The sequence below is a fragment of the Rutidosis leptorrhynchoides genome, chromosome 4 (genome assembly GCF_046630445.1).
Source record: "Rutidosis leptorrhynchoides isolate AG116_Rl617_1_P2 chromosome 4, CSIRO_AGI_Rlap_v1, whole genome shotgun sequence".
In the NCBI taxonomy this organism is placed as follows: Eukaryota; Viridiplantae; Streptophyta; class Magnoliopsida; order Asterales; family Asteraceae; genus Rutidosis; species Rutidosis leptorrhynchoides.
Window position 1 is genome coordinate 250,470,442 of NC_092336.1, and position 14,226 is coordinate 250,484,667.

General features: G+C 34.0%; 1 pseudogene; it reads right to left on the reverse strand.

The window, feature by feature from the left end:
• LOC139843457 (10-epi-juneol synthase-like) overlaps positions 1-11,317 on the reverse strand; it is a 60,424-nt pseudogene extending 49,107 nt beyond the window's left edge.
• Between the last annotated feature and the right edge of the window lie 2,909 nt (positions 11,318-14,226).

The following is a 14,226-nucleotide window of genomic DNA, read 5'->3' on the forward strand; positions in this document are numbered from 1 at the left end:
ATGTATTTTTTATTTGGGCTTGGATGTTTTTAACAAGATAAGTAACGTTTAAACATATTTGATTCTCAATTTCACTAGCAATTAAGCTAGAGGTTAAACAACGATTGTTGTTTTCCGATACGTGTCCATAACACGTGTGTTCATCTTTCCATTTTGTAATTTTCCATACCTTCGATCGATTGTGAGACGAACCACTAACACTCCATCAACAATGGTATCTTTCTTATGGACCCTTGTAACTTGAGCTAGTTGTTCTACAATGGGCTTGCCAATAACCTGGCTTGCTTTGTGTAACAACTATTTCACTATTATGGTCTATATTCCATTTTCGAACATCATATATAAGTTCGACTTTGTTCTGGAACACCATTCCTTTTGAAATAATACCGATCTCCTTATCATAAAAAACCCATGAAGCTTTTTGGTCATCATCAAATGGAAAACTATTACTACGCTCACCTTCATTAACAAACCCAAACCGTGAAACTGGGGCATGCTCCAATTGTGGTTCCACTTGCTCGTCTCTACCTTCATCACCGGAAACATTCTCTTCAACGCTATATTCAGAAACTGTACCGTCGGTTGCAGTAGACATACCATCATCTGGGTCTGCTACATTTTGTACTTCATCTCTTCATTCTTGTTCATCTTCAACAACTGTTGAATGGTAGTTTGATGTTGATGGACCACCCTCCAAAGTTTGAATAAGATCCATATAACCTGAACCTTGGGTGGTTGAAAAAACTTCCTCAAACTGAATTTCAATTTGAGCCTCGTAATTTGGATCATTCTGAGAATAAAAATATATTGTTTCCAAAGTGTTATCATCAGTAAGTTCACTTTTCCATTCATTTCCATTGAAAAGAACCCATAAGAACATTTTTAACGTGTGTGATCTTTGACTCACACCTACATAATTATACGCCATTTGGTTTAACTGCATACAGTTAACCTTGGTGTTCAACACAAAACTCATTCTAATCGTTGTGTTATCACAAGTAAGCTAACCATTTTGGAATGACATTTGGCCCCCCCAAAGAAAATGAACCATGAATGGACGAATTATAGACATTTTTGTAATTGTTGATGTATGAAACTGATTAAGATTAGTTTGAATTGTGTTGTTGGTGCTTGAAACTGACTTTAAAATGCTTGAATTGTGTTCTTGGTGATATTTGTGTTTGAGTCCATGATAATGGTGAAATAAATAAATGAAAAAAGATGATAAATCAGATTTTGACATGATAGGTTAGCAGGTTTCAGTCTATAATTGTGACTAGGGATGCAGGTTTCAGTCCATAATTGAGAGTGATGATGCATACTGCAAAACCGAAGTTTGAAACTTCGGTTTTAATGTTTTTCTGCAAAACCGAAGTTCCAAACTTCGGTTTAGGATTTCCACTGACACACAGGCCAAAACCGAAGTTTGAAACTTCGGATATGGTAAAACCGAAGTTTCAAACTTCGGTTTTACCATTTTTGCAACTAAATTTCCTTTTTTTCTATTTTTGCAACATGGATAAAAAAATTACTATTTTAAAAAAAAAAATCTGATTCTTGTGCAGTGCATGGCTTATGTGTTATATTAATTGATTTAAATTATTTAAATATTGTAAAAGTGTATTTGGTGATAGTATTTTTTGAGAGGGTATATTTTGGTGAAAAGTTTTGGTGAGAATTGTTTTGGAGGGAGTTTTGTGGAGGGAGTTTTGTAGAGTGAATTTTGAAGGGAAACTTGGTGGAGTTTTAGTATAAATATATGTAGTAGTATGTAGAGAAAAGTGGAGGAGTTTGAGAGAAAAAAATAAAGAATCTATGAGAGTCGTCGTACTCCGTCCCGTGAAGTGATCTCGGTGATTCAATAACGATGGGAGCAAATTCTGTTATTGTAATCTACCGTTCGTGAGAGGTGTTGAGAGATACGTGATAATATTCAAGAGTGTTGTAATGAGCGTTCATTCTTATAATATTGTTCGTATATAGTGAAATTTAAGTGGCCGCTGTTCCCGTGATTTTTACTCTCCCTTGAGAGGTTTTCCATGTAAAATGTTGTGTGCGTATAACTTTTATATTTTGTCGTTTAATTATTGACTTATACATGGTTGTGAGATTTTTAATGTGATGGGGATCGATCTTGAAAGTGATATGTGTGCGGGTTCGATCCCAACAAACTGGGATCAGAGCGGGGTTCATGGAGAAGAATCACATAACCGGGAGGAAGTCAATTCGTGAAGGAAAAAGAGTTCGGTTCGTCATATTCTGCGCAGCGACAAGAGAATTGACGGTATAGGTTCGTTAACCGTTGGATCGGTGTGAAATTTTCACTGTAGGTTCATAGAGGTAGATACACGATTTGACCATTGTGATCTTTGATTAGAGTGGTCGTTCGAGAGATATTATTGTCTCAAGTCTGCTGCAGTTTAGTTCGTCGATTTTAGCACAGTTGAGAAGAAATGGGTGTTGCAGATTCGTTAACCGTTGGATCGTTGTGATTCTTGGACAGCGGGTTCAAAACATTTCGATGTATATTGTGACCGAATTTTGTGGTGATCAGAAGTGTAGATTGGGAGATACATCTATCTGAAGTTGCTGCTGAAGTCGTACGAAATGAAGAAGTTCTTCAAGAGAGGTTCAAGATAAAGAGGCTCGGTGGAGAGTTGATTATGGAGAGTTCCTTATGTCGAAAGTCTTCCTAACAATGAGATTGTTCGGTGGTGTGTCCCGGTTAAAATAAAGTCGGCGGCAACAAGATGAAGATCAATAATCCACGTTCGAGATCGGGATTTAAAGAATTTGAATCAAGGGAGGATGTGTTATATTTATTGATTCAAATTATTTAAATATTGTAAAAGTGTATTTGGTTGGAGTATTTTTTGAGAGGGAATATTTTGGTGGGAATTGTTTTGGAGGGAGTTTTGTGGATGGAGTTTTGTAGAGTGAATTTTGGAGGGAAACTTGGTGGAGTTTTAGTATAAATATATGTAATAGTATGTAGAGAAAAGTGTAAGAGTTTGAGAGAAAAAATAGAGAATCTATGAGAGTCGTCTTACTCCGTCCCGTGAGGTGGTCTCGGTGATTCAATAACGATGGGAGCGAATTCCGTTATTGTAATCTATCGTCCGTGAGAGGTGTTGAGAGATACGTGATAATATTCAAGAGTGTTGTAATGAGCGTTCATTCTTGTAATATTGTTCGTATATAGTGAAATTTAAGCGGCCGCTGGTCCCGTGATTTTTACTCTCCCTTGAGAGGTTATCCACGTAAAATGTTGTGTGCGTATAACTTTTTATATTTTGTCGTTTAGTTATTGACTCATACATGGTTGTGTTATTCTTAATGTGATGGAGATCGATCTTGAAAGTAATATGTGTGCGGGTTCGATCCCAACATTATGCTTTTTTTTATTTGAACAACAAACACACACTCATATTAGGAATAGTACACTCACAAGACTCGAACTCACGACTTAGGTTGATTAGTTACCTCAATACCGCTAGGCCATAGGTGTTTTGGTTTAATTTTCTGGCAGATTTAGCTTTAGTTGGTTAGATACATGTTGCGTTACCTGAAAAGAAGTAACATCATTATAAAGTCTCGCAAGTAACCCCGTAGCTTCGAGGATTTTTGGATGACTGCCATACCAAGCCAAAGCTATTAAACTTTAAACAAGGAAAAAAACTGATCGTATTATTGATTTCTGGATTGATAATGCTTTTGAATTGGTTTTTACACAATGAGATACATCTCTATTTATACAATTACAGGGTCCTAAATAAGGCAAGGAGCCTAAGGATTCTAGTCGTTATCCTTCTGGAGGTTTGCTGTGATCTGCTGTCATTTGAGCTTATTTATGGAAATGATGAATAGGAATTCTATTCTGATCCTCCTTTGAATATTAACACTCCCCCGCACGTTGAACAGTGGGATTTCCGATGTTCAACTTGGCAAGTACTTCGTGAAAAGATCTTCTGTTGACTGATTTGGTTAGGATATCTGCGAGTTGATCTTCAGACCTGACGAACGGAAGGGAGATTATTTATGTTTCGAGTTTTTCTTTGATGAAGTGCCGGTCTATCTCAATATGTTTGGTTCGGTCATGTTGAACTGGATTTTCTAAAATTGAGATCGCTGCTTCATTATCACACATGATTTTGATGGGACCTTGAGGAGGAAAGCCGATTTCTGTTAAAAGTTTCTTGATCCATAAAGCCTCGGTTACACCTCTAGCGATTCCCCTAAATTCAGCTTCAGCACTCGAGAGGGCAACTACTTTTTGTTTTTTACTTCTTCATGTGACTAGATTTCCTCCTACCAGGGCAAAATATCCTGAAGTTGATTTTCTATCTCCTTTCTCCCCTCCATAACCAGCATCTGTAAATATTTGAGCTTCCAAGTGACGATTCTTTTTGAACAAAACTCCGTCCCCTGCGGTTCATTTTAGATATTTAATAATCCTCCAAACTGCGTCCATATGATGTTTTTGAGGTTGGTGCATGAACTGGCTGACAACTCCTACTGCGTGTGCTATGTCGGGACGAGTGTGAGCAAGGTAGATGAGTTTTCCCACGATTTGTTGATACTGGCTTCGGTCAGCTGGTTCGGCATCTTTTTCTATGTATAGTCTTTGATTCGGGATCATAGGAGTTTCAGCTGGTTTGCAATCGATCATTCCTGTTTCAGCAAGGATATCAAGGATATATTTCTTTTGACAAATAAAGATTCCCTGTTGGGATCGTAAGACTTCAATCCCCAAGAAATATTTGAGTCTCCCTAGGTCTTTCATTTCAAACTCTTTAAACAAATTTAATTTTAAGTTTGCAATTTCTTCTTGATCATTTCCTGTAATGATCATATCATCTACGTATATAATCAAACACGTAATTAAATGGTTTCTTTTTTTTAAAAATAACGTGTGATCGGAGTTACTTTGTTTAAAACCATATTTTTTCATTGCTACAGTAAAACGTCCAAACCAAGCCCGAGGGGATTGTTTTAACCCATAAAGAGATTTTTTAAGATGACACACTTCCCTTTCTTTGAAGTTTGACGTAAAGTCGGGAGGTCCTTCCATGTAGACTTCTTCTTTAAGTTCCCCATGAAGGAAAGCGTTTTTCATGTCAAATTGATAAAGTGGCCAATCTTTGTTAGCAGCAACTGAAAAAAGTACCCTGATGGTGTCGATTTTGGCTACTGGTGAGAATGTCTCAGAGTAGTCTATACCATAGGTTTGAGTGTATCCTTTGGCCACTAGTCGAGCTTTGTATTTTTCAATAGTACCGTCAGCTCTCTGTGTTTGATTGTGAATATCCATCGACAACCAACTGGTTTCTTTGATTGTGGAAGATCACATATTTCCCAAGTGTTGTTTGATTGAAGGGCTTTCATTTCTTCCTCCATTGCTTTTCTCTAGTGGGTAGAATTTAGGACCTGTTCTATTGTGTTTGGAATTTGCTCAGAGTACAATGCGGAAGTAAACTGTTTAGCTTCTGTTGAGAGATTTCCTTTCGCAATGTTTGCTATAGGATATCTTGATCTGCGGGGTTCCCTTTCGGGAGAGAACCTTTTCTGTGGGACTCCTCTGTTTATTCTCGGAGGAAGATTGTATTGTTGTTGAGTTTGCTCAGTTGGATTTTCAACTTGTTGTTCGGGTTCAGATGGTTGTTCATATTGTGGTTCGGGTTCTGATGATTGGCCTGTGGTACTTTCCTGTATTGACACATCTTCGTTTTCACGGTTAGCACTTTCCTGTACTGACACATCTTCATTTTCACGGTTAGAAGTATTACTAGTAGAAGCACTACTAGTTTCAAAAGATTCTGTGTTTACCTCATTACGGGGAAGATCCTCGTCGGTAGTGCTGACAGATGGAGTACTTTGTGGTTCGGTGGTATGAGTCACTTCTTCCGATGATGGTATATCTAGCCAACTTACAGTGTCGTTAGGTTCAGTCTCCCCCTGACTCGTGTGTTGGGTAGCATAGAAATATTCAGTTTCTAAAAAATCACAGTTCATAGTGACAAACATGTGTTTTTTTTCGGGCTATAACACCGATACCCTTTTTGATTGACACCGTAACCAACAAAGACACATTTCTCAACACACGCATCAAGTTTTGTTCGTTCGGTTTTAGGTATATGAACAAAAACCGAGCAACCAAAAATACGAGGTTTAAGAGTGAGAGTTGACGGGGGTTTGTAAAATTTGGTTAAGGCTTCGAGGGGATTTTTAAGTTCCAAAGCTCTAGTTGGTAGTCGGTTAACTAAATAAGTTGTCGTGGCAAGTGCTTCCGGCCAAAAAGATTTCGGAACATTTGATTCAATCATTAAAGCACGCGTTATTTCTAATAGAATTCGATTTTTCCTTTCGGAAACCCCATTTTATTGGGGAGTATGGGGACACGTGGTTTGATGAATAATACCATTTTTTTTGACAAAACGTTTTCATTTGGGTATTGACAAATTCTCCACCGTTATCGGATCTTAAAATTTGTATTTTACTTTATAATTGAGTTTGAACCATGGCAAAAAACTTAGTAAACATATCAAATACTTCAGATTTGTTTGTTAAGAAATATGTCCATGACATACGAGTGCAATCATCAATGAATAATAAAAAAATATCGGTAGTTGTGCCCCCCCATTGACCTTTGCCGGTCCCCATACATCAGAGTGAACTAAGGAAAACGGTCGTTCAGTTTTTGTATTGCTTTTTTTAAAAGATTTTTGATGGCTCTTAGCCAAGATACAAGTTTCACACTCAAACGTTTTATTCTTTGAAAATAAACTAGGAAATAAAATGTTTAAATAACCAGCAGACGGATGACCAAGACGTCTATGCCATAACCATGCTTGCCTCTCAGTGGTTCCATGAGCTAGCATAATATTACCATCTTGAGTGACTTCATCCACATAGTACAAACCATCACGTTCAGTACCACGACCAATTATCTCCCCCGTTCTGATGTCCTGAAAGATACAGAACGTTGGGTGTAATAAAACAGTGCAATTAAGTTCTTTGGTGACGTGGCTAACAGATAAAAGTTTATGAGATAAAGCAGGGACGTATAAACAATTTTTTAAATTTAAATTTTTTGATATTTCAACCATCCCTCCACCCTTAACTTGGATAACCCCACCATTCGCCGTTTTAATTTTATTTTTGTTAGGTTTTGATTGAATACAAATGTCGGTGTTGTCAAATGTCATCGTATCCGTTGCACCACTATCGATAATCCATCCATTATTTTTTATTTTATTTGAAACGACATTGGTGTAAGAGAAACAATGCTCGGGAATGGACTTTGGTTTTAAAACGGATTTTGTTTTAATTTTATCATAATTACAAAAATAAGGGGGATCATTTTGAGGGTCCATACCTGACTTAAAATAAGGGGGTCATTTAGTAAGTTAGGGTCAAGTTGAGGGTCCATCCCTGATTTAAAATGAGGGGGGTCATTTAGTGAATTAGGGTCAAATTGGGGGTTCATACCCGATTTAAAACAGGTCGGTCTTGGTGGGTTTAAAGGGTTCAACCCCTTTTCTATTCTCATTCGTAACAAGGGTTGGTGAAACCCTAACCCTGGCCCCAAATTGGGGTCTGATGTATACCCTAAATTACCTCCACCTTGTTGATCGGTTGCAAGTAATCCGAAGCTTCCAGTGGTAGAGGCACCGGAGTTGTTGGCCTCAGGGTTACCTCCGGTTGCTCCTGTCACCGCCACCATTGATGCTTTTCCTTTCTTATGGCCGTCGTTCCACCATTCCGGGTATCCGATTACCTTAAAGCATTGTTCTTTTGTGTGTCTTTTCATCCCACACTTGGTGCACTCGAGTTTGTCTTTGTCTCGAGATGCTTGTGAGTAATCAGGTCGACGGTGGTTTTTTGAGATGAGTCCATGACCATCTTGATCTTTTGTTTTTGATGCTACAAGGCCTGTTGCGATGCCGGAATGGGTAGGGACTTCGGTCTTAGTCCCAAAGATGGTCTGATGTGATCTTTATTTACGAATTGCAGCATATGCACTTTCAACGGTTGGTAAGGGATCTAATCTCAGTATTTCCCTTTTGATATTGTCGTGTTTGTGGTCTAAAGCATTTAAAAATTGGAATAATTTTTGTTCTGATCAAAGGTTGTTGTATTTGACAATATCATTAGGGTGTTCCATGGGATTTGGATCCCTCATTTCGATTTCACCCCAAATCCCTTGCATTTTTAACCATAATTCTTCTAAAGGCTTACCTTCTTGTCTGATGTTGTTGGCTTTGACGTGCAGATCGAAAGTTTGCAGGTTATCTTTGCCTGCACTGTATGTTGTGATGAGTGCATTCCATAGGGTTTTTGCAGTTGGGAATTGAGTCAGGTTGCTAGCAATTTGTGGCTCTATGTTCTGAATAATCCAAGAGAACACCACCAGGGCTTCTTGATTCCATTTGTTGTTTGTGATTGCTGGTGGGTCATCAGTCAGATGATTAAGGAGGGCATCGGATTTTCCTCCGATTGCAACCTTCATCATCCTTGACCATAAAGAAAAATTGGTATTGTTGAGACTTAAATTGATTTTCAAGGAATCTGGAAGTCTGTGTGCTTGTGATTCCATATTTGCATGAATTAACTTAGCCAATTGGCTAGTTAGTTCACTGATTTCACTGGTTTGAGTATGGCTGCTGTCTTCAGACATTGTAACCACTCAAACAACACTAGAAAACTAAAGAAAAAAGGCAGATGATTGAGATACAAAACGCGTGTACGGATCTTTAGATCCTACACCTTTTGCTCTGATGCCATATTAAACTTTAAACAAGGAAAAAACTGATCGTATTATTGATTTCTGGATTGATAATGCTTTTGAATTGGTTTTTACACAATGAGATACATCTCTATTTATACAATTAGAGGGTCCTAAATAAGGCAAGGAGCCTAAGGATTCTAGCCGTTATCCTTCTGGAGGTTTGCTGTAATCTGCTGTCATTTGAGCTTATTTATGGAAATGATGAATAGGAATTCTATTCTGATCCTCCTTTGAATATTTTCTAACAAAAGCCTCTTCCGTGACGATATCAGCCATAACCATCAAACAAGATTTTGAAATAACATTGTAGCTAGAAGTAATCATCCCATTCTTCGAATACTCCTGAAATGATGGCACTTGTTTTTTATGCCTCCATTCAGCCTCTTTAAGGTATCCTGTAGCTAGTTCTTGAAACTAGTTTCCGACAGATAAGAAAAACAACGCAATGAAGACAAGTAAATTATGAATGACACAAGTAATCTACGAATACAAAGTAGTATAAAAATACATTGCAAATAATAGAATGAAAGCTTACTGCTCTTTTTGCAGCGTTAACTATATAGGCTTTTCCAATTTTAGATAGTTGTATTTCGGATCAAAACGTGTTTCAAGTTGCATTGTGTATGCTCATTCAAGATAACTTTGTAAAAAGGCTTAATATATTCAGGAAGTTCATCCATAGCACTCAGTTCCCACCTGAATATGAATATGAGTTGGCCATGAAGGATCACTAAATTAGGCCTAATTTAAACAACCTAAAGATATATGAGAGGATAGCATCATAAGATTTAGAATTTAAGTTTAAAATTGCATAGCAGAAATATGCTTACTAATACCTGTTAATCGCATTTGTTAGAGCTTGAAGCTCCTCAAAAGTAGCATATGCATCATATGTATCATCTAATAGACAGATTAGTTGTACCATTTTTGAAGTTATGATTCTTGCTTGAGAGTAATGTGGCTCATAGTACATCCCTAAAGCCCATAGGTACAAGTCTGGTATTCTATCTCTTGCATAAGGAGTTATGATTTGAAACTCCATGTCTTTAGACCACCTGAAACAAAATAATAAGCTGCTTAAGTTAACTATCTCCTTGTTTCTATATTATTACACGTCTAATTATAGGCTACATGTGTTAAAATCTTGTGTTCTGTTTTTCAAAATGTTTTTCACAATGGTTAATGTGAATTATATGATACTATATCAATGAAATTATCTTTATATTTCCCTGATTTAGAACTTACTTTGTCATAATACGAAGTTCTTCTTTTTGCATTAGCTGCAAGTATTTGAAGTGTGCATTTGCAAGGTTTCGTAATGAGTCATATTTTGAACATTCTTCTTTATAGTAGGAGAAGTAAAACCTAGCTTCTACCATTTGTATTCCTTTATGAAAAGGACTCATCAATGCGTGATTCACCTGCATAGCAAGATTATCTTCTAGACGATCTACAAGACTCATAAGTTGAGTTTGCGTGAATACTAGCGCTTCATCTAAAATGCATTCCTTTGTTGTCCTTAATTGTGTAGATTCTTTAAAGCTTAGCATACCCTTCACATCATCCATTATATATTCTTTGAATTTATGAGAGCTAAGATCGTCCTTGAACTTGTTAAACACATCTGCAAGTACCATAGTAGGCAGTAAGCTATATGTTCCGCGTTACATAACATTCACTGCAAAAATAGTTTCATTTTTAACGGTTCCATTATCTTGACATGTTTTTGACCTTATAAGTGTCACAAAGTTTTTGACGCTTAAAAGCGAAAAAGGGAAGAAGAAAAAAAAAAAAAAAAAAAAAAACCAATGACACTTAAAAATGTCAAAATATAATATCACTTACATTTTTGACGCCATGTTTTTTCACTCATTAAAGTTTATAATGCCATAATTTTCCATGCATGTTTTTAAGTTATATAAATTCACACTTTCAAGTGTTAAAAGCTCATTTTATTCAAAATGTGTCAAAAACTACAAACTTAGTTTTAGTGTTTAGAAGAACACATATGTGTAATCATACTTGAGACATGTTTTGGAATTGCATACCGCAAGACAAATTATAACCGAGTTGTCTAAAAGCTTGAAAGTTAACTGAAATCGTATAAAGATCAGCAGCATCATAATCTATCATGTCAAACTCCTTTAAAAGTTTGTCAAGTTGACCTTCAATCTCTTCTCTAAAAAGATATGTCAAACCAAGACGATGAACAGAATTAATCAAACTTAATTTTTCGTTTGCATTCATGGATGTGTCGATTATCAATTTTCTGAGCTCTTCTTTTGGCTTCTCAATGGCTTTAGCATATGCCTTCCACTCCTAGTTTTTTAAAACAGTATCGCTATTAATTAAACCTTATTTACATACGAAGCTATAACAATGGGATCGAACTCTTACCAAATCGTCGATATTGAATGACAAGAAGCGATCAACCCATATAGATGGAGGGAAGTTGGCCAAAGGACGAATCGGTTGTGTGGCCGAGTTCATGTTTATTTTGATGGTATTGTTTGATTCATGTGTGGACATCTCTTGAAGATGAAATGCTCTACTGAAGCCTTCTGTTTTAAGTGAAGTTATATGGATCGTTAATGATATGTTACACATATTTATAATAAACAAATCCTACGTTCGTAACTATATTAAACATATACTCCATCCAGTCACAATTGAATTATCGTTACATAATACATACGTAGTTTAAGAAATATCATTGTTTTTATTATTTACTTAACAGTTTTATCTGTTAATTTTTACATATTTTAGCATCTTACATTATAACTTAAAAAATGTAAAAAAAGAAAAAGAAAAAAAAGCCTTTACTATGTTGTTCATCCCTATTTATGTAAATAGACAATTAAGTTGAGAGTGTTCTTAAAAAAATACCGGACATTTAATATGAGACGAAGAGATTAACTATTATCATAGACACTATGGATACATCTAAGGAGTTATGGGCGGCAATAAACGAAAACAAAAATTGAAAAATGAAACATCGTTTCACAATAAAAAAAACCTTAAATATAGTGTATAACACAAAGTAAAAAACATAAAAACGTACGAAAAAAGACATGAACCTTGACACGATTCATCGTTAACCATTTATTATACCAAAAGGGCTTCCGGCCTTGCGGTATCAAGGGAAGTCATCAATCTTGAAGCTTAAAGTTCGAGTTTTGTCATTGACAAAAAGGGTGTGTGTCTATTATTAAAAAGAATGGGATTGTGCTCGCGAGTTGCTGCTTATAGTATTTGCGATATATTTGTAATGCTACAACGTGTGACATAAGGTAATCGGAAAAAAATATGATGCATAAGATTGCCATTACAATTATTTTGTATTGCTATATGGAGTATCAAATAGACCATAGTTATAGTTCAGACTTGAAACTTTTATTTACCTATTTGTGTCAAATCGTCACATTAACTATTAATTAGAAGCAACTAAACTTATAAATTGTTCATTTTAAGGCTAAGATATATAATTAAATACATATTTGATTTATCATATAACTTTTTGGTAAAAGTAATGTCGTATAATACTGAATATATAAATAAATTTATGTAGTGTTTAGTGTAGCTAAAAATCTAATAACTATATACTTAAGAAGATGAAAAGAAAAAGAAAATGGAAAAGATTTAAAAAAAAAAAGAAAAAGAAAAGAGGATGACGATTTTATGATGGCATAATGATGTCATTATAGTTTTTATACATTTAAATGTAACTGTTCACATATAAATGTTAATTAATGCTCATTTCATTAAGAAACATATGTTCATTACCACAAATTACATGTTAAACTGTTAATTATATGAAATGTACACATGTTCACAAACAAATATGGACATGTGAACGACAAACTATATAATTGATTATATACGTAAAATATAAGTTTTTTTCAAACTATTTCATGTTCATTCTTACTCTCCATCAACATTTATAGGTGATTCATGTGACAACCCGGAAATTTCCGACCAAATTTAAACTTTAATCTTTATATATTCCCGACACGATAAGCAAAGTTTGTAAGTTGAATCTCAAGAATTTTAAACTGTGTTCATACATTCATTTAACCTCGACCAAATTCCAAAGATTAACGAACCATTATTGTGATAACCCGGAAATTTCCGATCAAATTTAAACTTAATTTCATATGATCTCGACACGATAAGCAAAGTCGGTAATGTTGAATCTCAAAATTTTTGAACTACTTTTCATAAATGCATTTGACCTTTGACCATTCCTGACGATTCACGAACATAGATTTATAATTTATATATATATATATATATATATATATATATATATATATATATATATATATATATATATATATATATATATATATATATATATATATATATATATATATATAATAAATATTAAAGATTCAATAAACTATATAATCGGTAAATATTATATAAAATGGTAATATATTAAACCTAACTTACAAGTTGAATATAATTATTATGTTAATACTATTATCAATATCATTATTATTATTAAGCAATATTATCAACAATATTAAATAGATTGTTATAATTATAATTAGTATCCATATTGTAATGCATAAATATTAAATATTAATTGTATGATTACATAATTAATAAAGTATAATGTCAAATTGTAATTACAAGTTAAAAACATAAATGTTATATTAATAATGTTATTATCACTTTCATTATAACTATTAAAAGTAACATTAATATTTGTACTATTATTTTTTATATAAAAATATATGAAATTTGATACATTTGTTTTGTTAATATATTTACTAATATTATTGTTATCATTATTAATAACATTCTTATTATTAGTAAAAATTTATGATCTTAGTTATTATTAGGATTATTATTATTATTATTACTTTTATAATTATTATTAGTATTTATTAGTATTATTATTTATTATTATTAATATAATTACTAATAAGTATCATAATTATTATTAATATATTTATTAATTATTAAGATTTATTAAATATAGAATATAACAGCAGACAATTACAAAAACTAGTAAGATATCAATCCCATTTTGTACGAATTCAATTATTCCCCTATGAGATAATCTTTTTTTTATATTTGTTTTGTTTTCTTCTTCCTAGTTAAAGAATCCGTCTGCTTATACATTGAATCCACAAACTTAATCAGTTATTATCTACATTAACCAAATATTTTTTCTATAAAAAAAAATCGTGGCTGCAGTTCGAAATTAAACAGGTTATACATATTTTTTTTCTTTATTCTTCTTTAGCGATATTTTCTCAATTTTATATTTTTTTACCAAATCAAGAAAACAAAATAATTGTTAAAATCTAAAATTGAAGAGTTATTAGGAATCATATATTGAAACTCTCTGTAAATTTTCAAGTCTCAAATCATCATATTGATTGTTAATTTTGGAGTCAAAGTTTAATGCTAAAAAGTCAAAATAAATG